The sequence below is a fragment of the Bubalus kerabau genome, chromosome 11 (assembly GCF_029407905.1).
Source record: "Bubalus kerabau isolate K-KA32 ecotype Philippines breed swamp buffalo chromosome 11, PCC_UOA_SB_1v2, whole genome shotgun sequence".
In the NCBI taxonomy this organism is placed as follows: Eukaryota; Metazoa; Chordata; class Mammalia; order Artiodactyla; family Bovidae; genus Bubalus; species Bubalus kerabau.
This window is the reverse complement of record NC_073634.1, coordinates 25,649,851-25,667,480: the sequence shown is the minus strand read 5'-3', so window position 1 is coordinate 25,667,480 and position 17,630 is coordinate 25,649,851. Positions and strand designations below refer to the sequence as shown.

The 17,630-nt window shown below is 39.9% G+C and overlaps 1 protein-coding gene and 1 long non-coding RNA gene across 15 annotated transcripts in view; both read left to right on the top strand.

The window, feature by feature from the left end:
- The window catches only part of SLC8A1 (solute carrier family 8 member A1), a 463,546-nt gene that overhangs the window by 186,605 nt on the left and 259,311 nt on the right, over nucleotides 1–17,630 (top strand). The gene's annotated exons all lie outside the window — the stretch shown is intronic.
- The window catches only part of LOC129622957 (uncharacterized), an 88,386-nt gene continuing 71,006 nt past the window's right edge, over nucleotides 251–17,630 (top strand). Inside the window, exon 1 of the long non-coding RNA XR_008700200.1 lies at nucleotides 251–2,874. This is a non-coding gene — a long non-coding RNA (uncharacterized LOC129622957). The remainder of the gene's footprint in view (nucleotides 2,875–17,630) is intronic.

The following is a 17,630-nucleotide window of genomic DNA, read 5'->3' as shown; positions in this document are numbered from 1 at the left end:
GAGAAGGAGTGATGATTACTGTCAAGGCCTCTGATACCACTTGAAGGAAAAGCCCCCATATTTATTAGGTTATTTCTCTTGGCATTATGGAAGTGGTGACTCTCACACCCATCTGATAGTGCCATGAGATGGGCCAAGGGAATCACTTCCTGCCACCAACATGTCTCCTGTGGTGTGCCCCATCTAATATGTCAAAGGAGATTAGAAATGAATGTGACCTTGTGGAGTACCCCACATCAGACCTGGGTAATATGATATTCCTTCCCTCCCATCCTCCCCCCATCCCTCCATTCCTTCCTTCCTTCTTTCCCCTCTCTTTCTAAAATTCTGTGTTCATTCTACAGTGAATACTACATTTCAGAAAAAGAGAAGACTCATCATTCAGATAGGGTCCCCAAATAGCACAGAATGTAACTTTATGGAATAAGTAATCCTTCCTTACTATGCTCTGGAGAGTCACCTTTGCAGTCTTCATTCAGCTTCTGCCAAACCAGTAACTAAAGACTATGAGAAGAAGGACGGCGTCTAGATCCTCTGGTTCCTTTGGCAGATGTGTCAGGTCCATCCTCACTCAATGTGTAAGACGGGCAAGGATCCCATGGGGTGTAACCTGAAGGTATACAAAACTTTGGATTACAAAATGCCTTCTGCCAAGAATGGATATTTAAGGGAGACTACAGAGGGCACTTCACCGTAGGTAATCTCACTCATTATTAAATGTAAACTCAAACTGCACCAAAAAACTCTTTCTCACTCATAAGACTAGCAAAAATGCAATAGCTTGACATTGGGTTTGGCTACAAATCTAGGAGAAAACAAACAATCCCATACATTCCTAAAGGGAGTGCAGAGTGGCATAACCTTATGGAGGGAGATCTGGAAATAATTAACAGAATTAGAGATGTGTTTGTCCTTTGACCTAGCAATCCCATTTCTGAGACTCTGTCCTATGAAAACATCTGCACAAGAATGACATGACTTATATACAGAGGTTTTCAATTTGGCCTTGTATTTACTATCTGTGTTCCATGTAAAATGAAAAGTTTATTAAATGTCTAATTCACTTTCCCATCTCCAAGTCAGAAAGAGGGTCTGAGTCCAGAGTTATGAGGAGTTGCTCTTAGTTTGATGTCTCCCTCCCTTCAAAGGGCTTTCTGTATATTAAAGGTTGTTTAAGCAACAAGATGGCAACTCTGACGGGACCATTTACCACCGTCAGGGACTAACTGGGGAAATGAGAATGGGATGGAAGTTTCCAAAGGGAGAAGTAGAAGGGGACTTTGGGAGAGGAAGTCGAGGGCATGCGGGTAGTTTTAATGGAGAAGCAGACCTCTGTGGGTTATTCTCCTTTAGCTGTCTCTTAGTTCTCAGTCCAAGAATGATAACATACCCAAATTTACTACAGTTGAGGATTCTAGTCACTGTTCTCAGTTCCAGAGAACTTTTAAACATTTATTTTCTATATTTATAGCCTTGACTGCCCCTGGTCTTGGTTGCAGCATGTGAAATCCTTAGTTGTGGCATATGAACTGTTAGCGGTGGCATGTGGGATCTCGTTCCCTGACCAGGGATTGAACCCGGGCCCCCCAGATTGGTAACACAGAGCCTTAGCCACACCACCAGTTTTTTTAATCACAGTATTAGACCATTGGACTCCATGTGTTAGCGATTTAAAACAGGATGTGAAACAAGGCAGTTTAGGGTGAAAATTGTTTAATAATGGCAGTTTTCCTTACTGAAAAACCCACAGGCCTTAGACAGGCTATGAAGAACAGGGGAGAATTCACGGATAATGTGAATTGTTCATGGATGAATGACCAAGAGAAGAATAGGGCCACAAGGAAGGGCTCCAGGAAAGGCACTGTTTCCTTTGTTTCATCTCTTTGTAAGCTGTCGAGGGTTGGCTCCTAAGAAGACACAGAAGCATATGACAATAAGCATACATTTGAAGAAGGGAGGATTTGAGAAGTTAGAATGTTTTCTTAAAAAAGTTCTTTAAGGAAAAAAAAAAAAAAAAAACTTAATCTACTACTGAAAAAGATTTACCCCTCTTTTCTCCCCAGTAATTTTGTAATTGATGACAGAAAGTTATAGCTGAAACCAGGAGTAATTTAGAAGGTGAACACAGAAGCATGGCTAAGAGATCTCCACCCATGCAGGAATTCAAAGATAAGAACTTAAAAATAAGAGGGGGTGTGGACCTTTCTGTAAATGAGCTTTGTACCCGCCAGCTTTTAATGCCCTCCCTGGTTTCTCATAGATGTACCAGATAAGCCACAAAGACTTGGAAGGTTCTTATTTGGTATAGACATGACTGGAGAATACCAGATTAAGAGATTAACTCTTAATCTCTTAATACAGAGTTAATGCAGATTAACTCAATTAGATGCAACAGACAAACATCATTACCGATTTTAAATAACTTAGAATCCTGGTGTTAATTCAAAGCAACACTCTACTTCTTAAAGAAGTCAAATTGTATGTTAAAAAAAAAAATTTGGACTAAAATGTGGCCACATCAGTAATATTTTAAAAAGGGCCTGAGTAGATTAAATCTTGAAGACTTAAATCTTATGTACAGATAGAAATCACCTTAAGGGGTCACTTAAGTCATTCTTTGCCCCAGTCAAAATTGTATCCAGAGTTTTAGAGAACAGAGTTGCATATTATAGTCTTCATAATCAAATTAAATTCTGTGCCCACTTTTTTCATACTCAGTTCTGATGACTAACAAGCTTCTCTGAGTTCCCAAAGATGATAGAACTCGCCAGCCTTTGGATAACAAATAGAAATGGCCATTCCCTAGTGGAAGGAACAGCACGGGAAAGCGTAAGGTAACCATTTGAGACATTCACCGAAATGTTACACACCACAGTAAGCATAATGGTTTATTTTTAGCTTTGGAGAATATTATTTCAGAAATAATAATCTTAACTTTCTGGGCTAAATTTAACATCTATTACTTTAATTCCCTAATTGAATGTGTTCTTTAATTGTTCACTGGATATATTGCTCCAACTCCAATGTAAGTGCAAGTTTCTTCCAAGACTTTTTGTGAATAAATTTTTTAAAAAAGTAAACTAAGTAAATGCAAACCATTTATCTATTAATTCCTAAAGGAGTAACTTGTCATAGCTATTTGGTATAGTTATTAGTTAGATGGACATAAGCAAAGCTTATTTTAAAACCCTTTTCCATTTTCCTTATGTTGGCTTTTGTTTCTTTTGATTTCTTTATGAATACACATATACCTATTTTGCATGGTGTGAGAGAGATGTGCTTTGAGAACCCTTGGATTGTATTTGGTCTGCATCGCCCTGGAGTCCCAGAGGAGTCCCTTGGATTTGTCGATTTGAATCTTTCATTTGGATAATCTCCAAAACGTCCAGCATGCAGGCAAGCTGATCAGTTAACTGTAGTCTACGGAGTTCCTCACTGTCTCCATCAAAGCTCTCCCCTCCCATCTTCTCCCTCTTTCTTCTAGTTAAGGAGAAAGGGGCATATTTTTAGTGTATGCAGAGAGTTATTTGGGAGTGCTTGGTCTGTTCTGGGTGGAGAGTGGACTGAAATATAGGTAGGTATTCTGACTGTTAGTTGAATGCATTGTTCAGTAGACCAGTTTACTCAGATCTAATATATTACTAAGAACAGATACTAAATTAGAGTTAAGGACACTGGAGATGTCTCCAAAGATAAGTTGCAGGCAGTCCAACTTAAGTTCCAGGAATAACCATGGAAGGGAAGTGCTATGAAGAAGCCTTTGGAACTGGTACATCCTTCTTTCCTTTAGAACTTTTCATTGAAGCCACTGCCTTCATATTCTCCGTCGCTTGCACTGCTTCTTAACCAAGGAGATGGGAACATGGGTGAGAAGCCGGAGAGAAGAGAGGGTCATGGGGAATGTCCCGTCACTATATCATTTCCATGGCATGTTCAAATCTGTAATATGTACTCAGTGACTGTTTGGATATCTCCTCTGCATAGAAATGAAATTCAGACTTAGTCTGCTTTATAAAGTAGGTAAGATATGGTCACTGATATAAATAATTAACATACAAATGTTATAAAATATGATGTGAAGTACAATGGGAGGCCCCATTCTTAGCCAGAATCCAGTTATAATGCTTTACTTGAGATTTTTCAAATTTTAATGTATTAAATATTCCTTGGAGGAGTATCCAGTCCTTTGCAATAGATGAGGATTCAGATGGAGCTATGAGGTTCAGATGAACAGACCTGCAGTTGCCTTTTAGCTCTGTCACCTAACAGCCCAGATCCTGTGACCAGTTACATGCCCCTTGAAGCCCTAATTTCATCATCTATAGAATGTCAACCATAATAATATCTTCTTGACAGGAAAGTGTTGAGGATTAGAGATAATTTATACCAAGTTCCTACTGGAATGTCTGGCTTATTTTACAGGAACTCAAAAAATGGTGAAAGTGTTAGTCGCTCAGTCATGTCCGAGTCTTTGTGACCACATGGACTGTAGCCTTCCAGGCTCCTCTGTCCATGGGATTTCCCAGGCAAGAATACTGGAGTGGGTAGCCATTCCCTTCTCTGGGGGATCTTCCCAAGCCAGAAATTGAACCCAGGTCTCCCAATTGCAGGCAGATTCCTTGCCATCTGAGTCACCAGGTTCATACTAATCCAAGGGCTTTCCAGGTGGCGCTAGTGGAGAGAAGCCACCATCCTGTGCAAGAGATATGAGATGTGGGTTCGATACCTGGGTTGGGAAGATGCCTGGAAGAGGGCAAGGTATCTTACTCCAGTATTCTTGCCTGGAGAATTCCATGGACAGAGGAGCCTGGAGACCTACGGTCTATAGGGTCACAAAGAGTCAGATATGACTGAAGTGATTTAGCATACTAATCCAAAGATCAGTTTTTGTGCCTTTATAATTTATGACATCTTTTGGTTTTATACAATAAGGTATATTATGCTTGGGATTTTCCTGACAGTCCTGTGGATAAGACTCCACCCTTCCAATGCGAGGGGACATGAGTTCAATCCATGATCACGGAACTAAGATCCCATATGCCACATGGCAAGGCCAAAAAAAAAAAAAAGATGTATTTAAAATAATATTATCTATGTAAAATGAATAGTATACCTAATTTAAATTTAGAATAATAGTTCAGCAATACCCAGAAATGCTATTTGTTTGTCTGGGTGGGGAAGTAGTGCTTGGTGGGGGCAATTGTAAACACAGATAGTTATAGAGAATAGATATCTAGCATTATTGATAATACAGCTTTAAATGAATTTTGTCTTGCTTGTATGAAGTGGATTTAAAACACTCATACAAATATGATGCAAGTTATGTATAAGCACAAACATTCTAGTAAGGATAAAACTGTAAAATTAAGTGGCTAAAAAAAAAAAGTGATAGCTATACTATGAATTTAGGTAAAAGCATGATATAGAAAAAAAAAAAAAAGCCCAGACTTTTAGTCTCTGGTATTTAGTGGTCTCTGGAAGCAAGTATTTCTCATTACTTTGGATCTCTGCTTTAATATTAATATTACTATTAACATTCCTCTCTTTGAGGAAATAGGAACAGCTATATGTTTCTGGGAAAACGTCATGATTCTTTTTCTGCTCTGCTTCAAGCTTTTCTTGACATATACATTGATCTCATGTTTTTTTTTTTAAATTATCATATATAACTTTAATATGACACGTTTTTCTTTTCTAATTTGGTTTGTTTTCAAAATTACTTTCATAAGCTGCCCATTTGCAGAAAACGCCATCTTGAAATAGGCCATAGATTTTTGTTGTTGATAAATAGCTCACTTAACGATTCCTTCTCTGATGCCAGGCACTGTGCCACTGTGCCATGTGCTTTCCATCCATTAGCTCCTTAATCTACACAGTAGGTCTGTGAGTGGGATGCTTTTATTATCCCCTTTCATGGAGGAGACAGCTGAGGTTCAGAAAGAAACTTAACTGAGGTCAGTTAGCTAGTATGGGGAAGGAATGAGATTCATTTTTGTCTCTCTATTTACAGATAAGGAAACTAAAGGTCAAAGAGGTTAACTATGTAGCTTCTTTTTTAACATTTTTTAATGGAAGGATAATTGCTTTACTGAATTTTGTTGGTTTCTGCCATGTATCAGTATGGATCAGCCATGGGTATATGTATGTCCCCTCACTCCTGAACTTCCTTCTGTCACCACCACCCATCCAACCCCTCTAGTTTCTTTGGTGTCACATACATAGCAAAAGGTGAAGCTGGGCATTGAACTCAGTTTGTCTGGCTCCGAACCCTGTGTTCTCCTCATTGTTCTGTGCTGACTTCTTTGATAGTGCATGCAAAGGCCCTGTGGTGAGAAGATGTATGTGGCAGATGAGAGCCTCAAAAAGCTTCTCATTTTTATGTGGTTAAATTTATAGGTGAGGAGAAGGTAGGTGTAGCCTTCTTTACTCTAAGAAGTGCCGAGGTAGCACTGGCTGACTGCACCTGGTCACATCATGCTTAAATCATCTTGATTCTAGCCTAAGGGGAAATAGCACTCAGTTTCTCCTGGAGGACTGAGATCTACCTCTATTCTATTAACTTGTGTGTTTCTTGTATGCCTTACTGTGTGCTAAGTGCTTCACATCCATTTTATCCATTTCATACCCTAGCGTGAGGTGTCTGCTACAGATTTAAAGATCAGAAATAGATATCTTAAATTTAGCCCATCCAAAATAACTCTTGGTTTACACTCCTTTCCTCACACAAGTCTATGCCTCCCTCTGGGTTCCTGATTTCAGTTACTATCATTATCATCTACCTAGTTACTTAGAGCAAAAACCTAGCAGTCAGCCTTGCTTCTTTTCATTAGTAACTGATTATCTCCTGCTTCTAAGCATTGTCCTATTTATCTCTCTCTCTACAGCTTGTCCAAGCCACTGCTGTCTTGCCTCAGACACCTGTTTTCCTTTCTTGCTCATGAACCCCGTCCTCTCAAATGCACAGTGAATTCTTACACAGCAGCTGGAATGATCCTTTAAAGTCTGAGTCAGATCCTAGCCTTCTCCTGCATAACCACTTCCAATGTGTTCCTATCACACTTAAATAAAAAAAAATGTCATGCAGGACAATTCCTACATGATATAACATATGCAAGGCATCCAAAATAATTAAACTAATAGAGCCAGAGAGTGAAGTGAAGTGAAGTTGCTCTGTCATGCAACCCCATGGGCTACAGCTTGCCAGGCTTCTCTGTCCATAGAATTCTTCAGGCAAGAATACTGGTGTGGATAGCTGTTCCTTTCTTCAGGGATTCTTCTTGACCCAGGGATGGAACCCAGGTCTCCCAAATTGCAGGCAGATTCTTTACCATCGGAGCCACCAGGGAATCAGAGAATAGAGTGGTGTTTGCCAGGAACTGGGGGGTGGGGAGGAGGAAAGAGGAGATATTAGTAAAAGGTTACTAAGTTTCAGTTTTACAAGATGACTAAGTCCTAGTTATCCACTGTGCAGCATGGCATCTATTGTTAATAATTCTGTATTGTGTGCTTAAAGGTTTGCTAAGATGGTGGGTCTTATGTTAAGGGTTCTTAGCACACACAAATCCACCCTATGTGATCCAGCTCTGTCCTCTTCTTCCCTTATGCCTCTTGGCCATATTGACCTTTTTTGTGTTCCAACCACTCTACACTCATTTCTGCCTCAGGATTTTTGCACTTGCTAATCCCTCTGGAAAGTTCTTTCCCAGATAGCCTTAAGTCTTCATCTTACTCAGCTCTCTGCTCAAATATTAAAAAGGCCTTTACTACCTATTATATTTAAAATAATTCATTCACAATCAGCCATTTTCTGTTCTTACTCCCATTTTTGGTCACAAGATTAACATTAGTTTGTGCGTGTGTGTGTGTGTGTGTGTGTGTGTGTGTGTGTGTGTGTGTGTATATATATATATATATATATATATATAATTTGATTTTTTTAAGCTTCCTCTGAAACATTTGTTGTACTAGATCAGAGTATCATTCTTGTTCACTGGGTAAGCAATATATGTAACAAATATTGGCACATAGTAGGCACTTAAAACATAATTGTTGAATGGATAGATCAATGATTGAGAAAGTCCTATAGAGGGTAAGCTAGTTGCCACATTTCAAAGAGCCAGTAATTGGCAGAGCCAGAATTTGAACTCAGATACAGAAAACTACCCAGATTCTATCCACAATTCTGCCTTGATCTTGCAGAACTGTTCATGTCATACACTGTCCCTTGATATATACACAGAAGGAGACATGGGAAATAGAAAATAGAATAAGTTTTTTTTTTTTTTTTTCCATCTCTTCACTTGCTTGAATGTGGGCTGATTCCTCAGGGGAATAAAAGCCAGACTGAAACTTGGTGGAACACAGATGCTGGTTGAAAATATGCACAATATTATTGCTTAATTTACAGTTACACCAAACTTGAATGATTATAGAGCTACAGGATTTTTTTCCCCTCCCTTAGTTTATCCTCTGTAAATTTTGGTGCCTTTAGACAGGATGCAGACAAAACAACTTTGCCCCACAGGTCATTCTTCTCTGTTTGGCATTCAGACGTTTTTCCCTCCCTGCCTTCCTGTGCCCTGCATTCCATTTGGGGGACTGCGCATGAAAGGCCAGACTTGTAAATCCCATTAGAGCAAGAGCTCTGGTGGAGGAGAATGAAATGTTGACTCAAGTTTGCTCTTTTTCCAGAAAGGGAAATGATGACAAGAAGTGGCCCTGGGATTTCGAGGCAGGGCCTGTTAAAACACTGAGTGCTGGGCTTCACCCCCAAGTAATTCTAATTCATCTGGGGCCGAACCCTTGAACTTAGATTTCTAATAACTTCCTGGCGATGCCCATCCACTTGAACACAGAGTGCAGTGATACAGAAAGAAACTGTCAGCAAAACTTCAGTGAAAGAACAACTTGGGAAAAGGAAGGCTCCACTGTTTTGTGTCCCATGCCATCGATTACTTACTGTTGGCAGCACAGGAGAACTAAGACAGCTCCAAACATGGACATGCACAGCCACACTTCCTGAGTCCTAAAGCCAGCGTATAGTTCTGAAGAGTACAATCAGCAGCCTATAGGAAAATGAGAGGTTTTCAAAATGCAGATTTTCTGGTCATTGTAAAGCATAATGGCTCAAGAGGTGGGAATACTCAGATAGAACTCTGCATCGTTTCTTTCTTCTATTCGTTGACTGACAACTCTGGGACTAAATCAGTGGCCCCATCCATCTCAGAGCTGAAAGGTATCATCTGTCATGTTCTGGCCTGTGGAATTCTTTCTCTGACATTCTCCTTGGGCCCATGAGCATCTTCTGGATGCTTTTTTACATAGTTCGTATATAAATGTTTCCTTCCCCATCACACTCCAATTTCCTTTGCAAATCAATGGAGATACAGTCATGAAGCACCTCTAACAGTTTTTGAACATGTTGATTTTTAAACATGCATTTGAATTGATAGACAGGGTTGTGGTGACTCTCTTTAAAGCATGTGATAAGAGATAAGGGGTCTGTGAAGAGTAGCAGGACTCAGTGAAAGCTTTTTGCTCTGCTTTGTTTATGACATAGGAGATGGAGTGTTCAAATGTTTACTTTTCGCTCTCATCACCATGAAACACAAACATCCACCACACAATGAAGAGAGTGTCTTGATCCAGGAGGAGCAAATAGGATTAGAAAAGCTTTGCATTCCAAACTTGGACTATTCAAACTGAACCAGTCGCCAAATTTGAAAATCCTGGATTATATCATCTTACCCCTTTTTGAGAACAGACATACAGCAAAACACTGAAATTGACTCTTAAAGCTTTCAACGTTTGCTCATCCTAACCAGCACTGATTGGTTCATGAGGTAGGTAGGTGTCGGAACAAGACAGTTTGGTTGGGGAAGCATGTATATGTGCTCTCAAATCTCATTTTTTTTTTAATCATGTTCAATGCTCAGTTTTTAGAATCAGGCTCAAAAATTTTTGGCATCTGTCTGGCAATCTAGGTCCAGGTAAGCTTCCCCAATGGCTCAATGAGTAAAGAATCTGCCTGAAATGCAGGAGACACAGGAGACATGAGTTCCATCCCTGGGTTGGAAAGATCCCCTGGAGGAATAAAATGGCAACACACTCCAGTATTTTTGCCTGGAAAATCCCATGGACAGAGGAGCCTGGCTGTCTGCAGTCCACAGGGCTGCAGAATCAGACAGGACTTAGTGAGTAAGCATCCCCCAAATACGACTGCAGAGCATCCTTTTCACTCTGAAGTTTTCTTGCCAATACTGGAGGAAAACAGAGTGGGAATGATAAAATTAACAACCATGGGAAGGGATGCCTGGGCCTTTCTCTGCAGTTTTATAGTTATAGTCCTTGGCCGGCCAGCAGTAATGCTCCTTTGGCTCTGAAGCCTTTTGTTTTAAACTCTAGACAGTTCTGCATAATTGCATGAACAGTTTTGCATATGTTGGTATGTAATTATATGGACCCTAAAACGTACCAGGTTGACCCTGGTGGTTCAGATGGTTATGAATCTGCCTGCAATACAGGAGACCCAGGTTCCATCTCTGGGTCAGGAAGATCCCATGGAGAAGGGAATGGCAATCCACTCTAGTATGTTTGCCGGGAGTATCCCATGAACAGAGGAGCCTGTCAAGCTATAGTCCATGGGGTCACAAAGAGTCGGACACAATTGAGAGACTTTAAGTTTTAACTTTGACAGTCATCAGATCAGATCAGATCAGTCGCTCAGTCATGTCCTACTCTTTGCAGCCCCATGAATTGCAGCACGCCAGGCCTCCCTGTCCATCACCAACTCCTGGAGTTCACTGAGACTCATGTCCATCAAGTCAGTGATGCCATCCAGCCATCTCATCCTCTGTCGTCCCCTTCTCCTCTTGCCCCCAATCCCTCCCAGCATCAGAGTCTTTTCCAATGAGTCAACTCTTCGCATGAGGTGGCCAAAGTACTGGAGTTTCAGCTTTAGCATCATTTCTTCCAAAGAAATCCCAGGGCTGATCTCCTTCAGAATGGACTGGTTGGATCTCCTTGCAGTTGACAGTCATAGGCACTGTATTTTTAACTGATTTCTATGGGTTGATATTTCTTGAGGGATTAGGATAGCTCCTAAAGAGTATTAAGTGCTATATAAATTTTTAGGAAGTTGTTATACTAGTTTGAATCTCAAGCGACCTCAGATTATTCAAGAATTGCCTAAACTGTTACATAAAATAAGTTAAAGTTCATAGGTGCTATTTATAGGAATGTTCATAGGTAATGGATGAGAAAAGATGGGGCACTTGAAGCGTAATTGTTGAATGAATAAATCAGTGATTGAGAAAGTCCTACAGAGGGCAAGCTAGTTGCCACATTTCAAAGAGCCAGTAATTGGCAGAGCCAGAATTTGAACTCGGGCACAGAAAACTACCCAGATTCTATCCACAATTCTGTCTACTGCCTTAATCCTGCAGAACTGATCCTGCAGGGGGTTTCTCTTTGGTCAAATAGATATAGAAAATGCATAACTGAACGAAATTTAAAAGATTTATTTGCAGCTGAACTCTTTAGGGGGTCTATTATATGTTTCTCTGAGTCTCTTTTTTTAAGTAGATGTTTCCCAAGTTTTATGTTGAATTGTATATGTTTTGCCTTCTCTTTTTTTGTGTTGAATACTTCACAGAGAAGAGAGTCTTGATTTAGTTCAGTATCCTCATGATTAGGTGAGGTCTTGAAAGCTTGTCTTGAAAGTCCGCGCTTATGCAGAAATTTCAGGATACAGCTAGAATCAGGCTTCCCATCTTTTAATGTAGGTAGGGCTTCCCTGGTGGCTCAGAGGTTAAAGCATCTGCCTGGAATGCGGGAGACCTGGGTTCGATCCCTGGGTCAGGAAGATCCCCTGGAGAAGGAAATGGCAACTCAGTCCAGTACTCTTGCCTGGAGAATCCCATGGAGGGAGGAGCCCGGTAGGCTACAGTCCATGTGGTCGCAAAGAGTCGGACACGACTGAGCAACTTCACTTTCACTTTCAAGGGCTTCTGTGTGGATATATTTCATTGAGGCATAAATCTTAAAGTGATGAGTAAATTTACCACAATGTCAAGGATACAGAATACTGTTTATATTTGCAGTGATTGGTCTTTTTTGTTACCCCCTTAATCTTCCCAGGTGGTGATAGTGGTAAAGAACCCACCTAAAATGCAGGAGGCATAAGAGATGCAGGTTCAATTCTTGGATCAGGAAGATCCCCTAGAGGAGAGCAGGGCAACCCACTTCAATTCTGGCCAGGAGAATCCCATGGACAGAGGAGTCTGGGAAGCTGTATTCCATAGGGTCGCAAAGTGTCGGACACAACTGAAGCAACTTAGCACACATAGCACACGAACTCTGTGGGTCTCCATCAGCTCATATGTAAAGTATAAATGGATGGTAATATACATTGAAGTTTATTCCAAGAGAAATTAGAAGCATCAAGTGCAATTCTAATAGTATACATTCCAGTTATTAGAAGGAGCCGCTTTTTCAGTTACCCAACTTACTTGTCACCATAAGCCGTATAACAGCATGCTCACCCCAAGGAGACATACAGAGCAAAAAGAGGTTTTAACATTTTTTAAAAATTGAAGTACAGTTGGGCATCAGGCTTCCTTCCCTGGTGTCTTAGATGGTAAAGAATCTGCCTGCAGTGTGGAAGACCCGGATTTGATCCCTGGGTCAGGAAGATCTCCTAGAGAAGGGAATGGCGACCCACTCCAGTATTCTTGCTGGAGAATGCCATGGACAGAGGAGCCTGGCAGGCCACAGTTCATGGGACTGCAAAGAGTTGAACGTGGCTGAATGACACGCACATACATGTGTGCGCATGCACACACACACACACACACACACACAGAGGAATCAACTCCTTCAAGGACTGGGCTCTCTCCCAAATGAATTACATGAAACCATTCATAATAGGGTATAAAATGGCTGATTATAGCCCCAAAGGTGAACTTCTTCAGAGAAATTTGTATTTGTGTGGGAATCAAAGCCTTAGGCAAAAAGAACAAAAACTCAAGGAAAGCTCTCTGGTGTGTGATAGGCAGAGAGAGGGCTGTTTGCCCTCTCACTGTATCTGAAATAACCCCTTCAGACTTCTCCTGCCCTCCAGACCTCCAAACGTATGCGGCTGACTTTTATGGCAAACTTGCATTTTCCTTACTGTCAGGATGAACTTACAGTTTAGTAATAGATGGATCAGCCCAGGGCCAATTTAGCTATTAAACTCTGATAACCTAGAGCACTGTGGGGGCCCTCCTGTTGGGTAGAGGATTAGCATAGCAAAAATCCTGACCCTAAACCTGGGGCTCTCAAGGAGGAAATGGGAAACGGTGTTTGATAAATCCAGTCTCTCAACTGCTTTTTTGCCCAGTTTGCCCAGTCAATTCGTAGAACAAGGACAGAGTATTTGGAATGGACATAGTCCTCATGACTGTCAAAGGAGTACGTAAACCAAAATGTACTCCCTTTTGGACCGCCATTTCTAATGTCCAAAGCACACCTAACATATCTTGGCTTTAAAATGAACTGGCCAAAATTTACCAGGTGTACAGGCTACAGTGAGCCCTGGGAGCTTCTATTCTATGTAAATGCACATTTTTATTCTGCTTCCTATGACTAGTTATTCTCAATAGCTATCCACTGGGCACATTAAAAGCTCTAAAAAACATCATGAATTGATAAACTATATTCCATTTTATTGGCCTACTGTTTTCAATTGGATTTGTGAAGGTATGCAGAATGAGTATACAATAGATATATTGTATTTTGATCACTTTTTTGAATGATGATGTAGGTTCATGATTTTTCTAATCATGCAATAGCTATCTATCTATCCACCTCTCTATTTGGATATACCTTAGAAGTTGGAAATATTCCATAATACCGAACTCAATACTTCCTTGCCCCAGTTCATTGCTAATAATCGAGTACTTTCAAAATTTACCTATGCCTATGCCAAACAGTCATTGGTTCTATACAAAATGGCTAAACAGGATCATAGATTACTTTTATTCCATAACCTACATTATTCACTTAAGAGCGTATATTGGGTAGTTTTTCATACCTGTATATAAGTTGTTCACCTTGTACTTCACTTACTTTCTTTTTTGATCTGGTATTGTGAAAACAGTAAAGGATATGTTTCTAAAACAAATTCCAAACCCCAGTATATATAAAAATGATGGAGTAAGATTTGGCTCCGAATGACTTCAGAGGACCCTCGGTTTCTCTGTAGCTGGACCACCGCAGCTCTTGAGAGATGCTCAAAGCACAGCTGCCTCTTCCTATAGATGAAATGTGAGGAGAGAGTACATGTTGCCCTTACTGATCACTGGCCATCTTTAAACAGGATACTCTGATCTGTCAGGACCATGACAGCCTGCAAGATGGCAGTTGCTGCACTGAGTGGCATCTTGGAAATGAGGAACCTATTATTTGCATGCTTGCTAGGAACTAAACACGAGAAGGCGATGGCACCCCACTCCGGTACTCTTGCCTGGAAAATCCCATGGACGGAGGAGCCTGGTAGGCTGCAGTCCATGGGGTCGCTAGGAGTCGGACCAGACTTAAGCAATTTAGCAGCAGCAGCATCAGGAACTAAACAAAGAAACCTGAAAGAAGATGCTGGAGGCAAATAGTGGGCATTTGTTTGCTAATATAAGTCATTTTGGTTCTTGGAATTCAGACAGATTCTGTGGTTGTGTGATCTGTGTTGGGGGCATTTAATTTTCTCTGCCTTGGGTGTACAAGAGCAGCCCATTATCTGAGGCCAACAGTCTGTTTTCCAGGAAAGCTCATTGTCCCTGGTTTATGGGTAGTTCTATTAGAAGATCATGAATTAACCAGTAACTTAAATTTTAATTCCTGTTTATCATTTCAGTTATGTTTATATTTAAGTTTTCTTATATTTATAATGCATAGCATATTGTTTTCAAATATTTCAAGTCACATCTATGTGTAGTTGTGTAGTGAAATCTAGCATTTTATTGGATTCCTGTAGTATGTATAGTGCAACTTTCAGGACCTATTTGGGAATTTTAAGAAGCAAAAGATCCAGCTACTGAAGGCATTGACCATCTAATTTCAAAGTAAGAATCATCACTAGTTTTGGTGATGGAAACTTGTTTTATTGTAACTTATTGCTGGGAACACACCTGCAGTCTTTAGTTACACTTCGTAATAATCATTCACATATATTTATTGGGCACTTTCAATAGGATCTGAGGCCAAATGGGGACATTTACACAGTGAGGATAGAATCAAAGACCATCTTTGATGGTTCAGGAGGCTTGGCTTGTGTGGATCCAATTCCTGGGTAATCTGCCTTCAGCAGATTTGGTGTTCTCAGAATAGCTGGTGTTCCTTTCATATCAACCAGTTTGTAGAACACTGGCTTTCACACACACACACACACACACACACACACACACACGCTACTGTTTGCTAGTTTTTACAGGTTAGTACGTGCCATAGTTATTTTTATGTATGTCAAGATTTGTGTTTCAGGCAGGGTGGCCATGGTTCTCTATTGCAAATCCTCACATGTCTCTGTCTCCTGGAAAAGTTACCAAACGCTGCCCCAGTAAAATTAGCCAGTGGCTGGATTTTAGCATCATTGAAGAATTGAGGGGTTGGAGAGGGGATTGAGACAGAACACGGCTTCTGGACCCCTATATTTCCTAAGTTCATATGAGCTGGGTGATGCTGTTTCCATCTGCTTACTTCTCTGAGTCTTAGGGGTCTTTCCTTTACACCTATCACTCATCATAAAATGTGACATTTTGAGCCAAATACCAGAAAGACAGATCTAATTTAGTTGATGTAGGATTATTAAATAATAGAACTGACAGAATCAAGGAATTTAGGAAGAATCAAGGAATTTAATGTTCATGTAGTACTTTGGGGAACTTAAAATAATTGAAATAGACTTCTGGAATCATCAGGATGGTATATTTCTCCATACATAGAAAGATTAATTCTATATTTTCCTAGAGGCATAAATAGGAATATAACTAAGAAGAAAAATAAACTGAACAGAAACCAAGGGTAAAAATTCTAGGAGACCATGGAAAAAGTACCTAGGGAAACAAAAAAGAGATTAATCCACACTGAATATTATCACTGAGTGCCCATTACTTGACTCAAATAACTACTGCTGCATTGTTGAAGAAGGGCCAATGGAGATAAATAGTTTGTTGTATGTATTGCTTTTTTACCTGACTTCTTTGATAGGCTGTCTTTTGAGTCAGGTACTTTCTTAAAGCTTAGAAAATTCACAAGTCATAATAGGATGACTATGAGAAAGAAATGACTATAAGGAAATGACTATAAGAAAATAGGATGGACCTAGAAATGATCGTACTAAGTGAAGTCAGAGAAAGAAAAATATCATGAGACATCATTTATATGTGGAATCTGAATACAAATGAATTTATTTACAAAACAGAAATGGACTCGGATATGGAAAGTAAACTTATGGTTACCAAAGAGGAAAGGTAGTGGGAGGGATAAATGAGAAGTTTGGGGTGAACAGATATGAAATAGGTTAAGAAGGATCTATGTGTAGCGCAGGGAACTATATTCAACACTTTGTGATAACTTGTAATGGAAAAGGAACTGAAAAAGAATATATATATATATATATACACAACTGGATCATTTTGCTATAAACCTGAAACATTGTAAATCAACTATACTTTAAAAAGAAACTATTCTGTATAAATCAGCTGACCAGTGCAGCATTACGATATTTGCAAAACAGTATCATTGTTTATGAGGATACAACCTTTGCTGGGAAATCCTTCCTAACAAAATATTGCAATTCAAGTATAAATCTCAAAATGCCATCCTGTCAATTTATTTCCTTTTCCTCCATATCCTTCAAGTAAAAAGAATTTATATTTTTTAAGATACATGGCAGCTGGAAAATGTGCCCAGTACATTAATTAAAGTAGCTAACAAAATCATCATGTTTGTGTTGAAAGAGAAGTAGCATTTTTCCTTGTTTCCAGCCCTCTTGAGAAAAAAAAAGGGTTAGCTTTTGTGCATTACAAAAATGTTCTTGTTTTCTTAGATACCTTTAAAGTCACTGTTTACTGAATATGTATTTAGTGCACTGTCTCAGGTATACCACATTTGATGCTCATAGCCTCCTAGGAAGTAAGTGCTATTTTCCTTGTATTTTTCCTGTAAGGAAACTGAGTCTCAGGGAATTAAATTACTCAGGGTCCAAGAGAAAGTGGCAAAGTTGAGATTCGAACTCAGTCTCTGACACCAAAGTCCATGATCTTTCTGTGGATTTCATCTTATTTTTGAAAATAGTTTTTATTTACAAAAGAAGCAGGAGTAAAAATACTAAGGTACTCAAAAATGGAACATGCTCGCCGGACACAGAAGTTTGTACTTGTTTTGTTGGTGGACCAAAGTGAACCTAACAGTCTATATCTATGGTGGCATCTCCAGAAGTGGAGCCTAGACAGTAGCTGGAGGAGCCCCGGGGGAAAGGCCAGTTTAGGTAACTTCCCCAAGGCATGTGAAGTTATTTTTCAGGGAAGTTTGGTGAAACAAGATTTATCTGGAATCCTGAGGAACCCTCTGGCCTAGTTGAGAGGTCTCAGGGG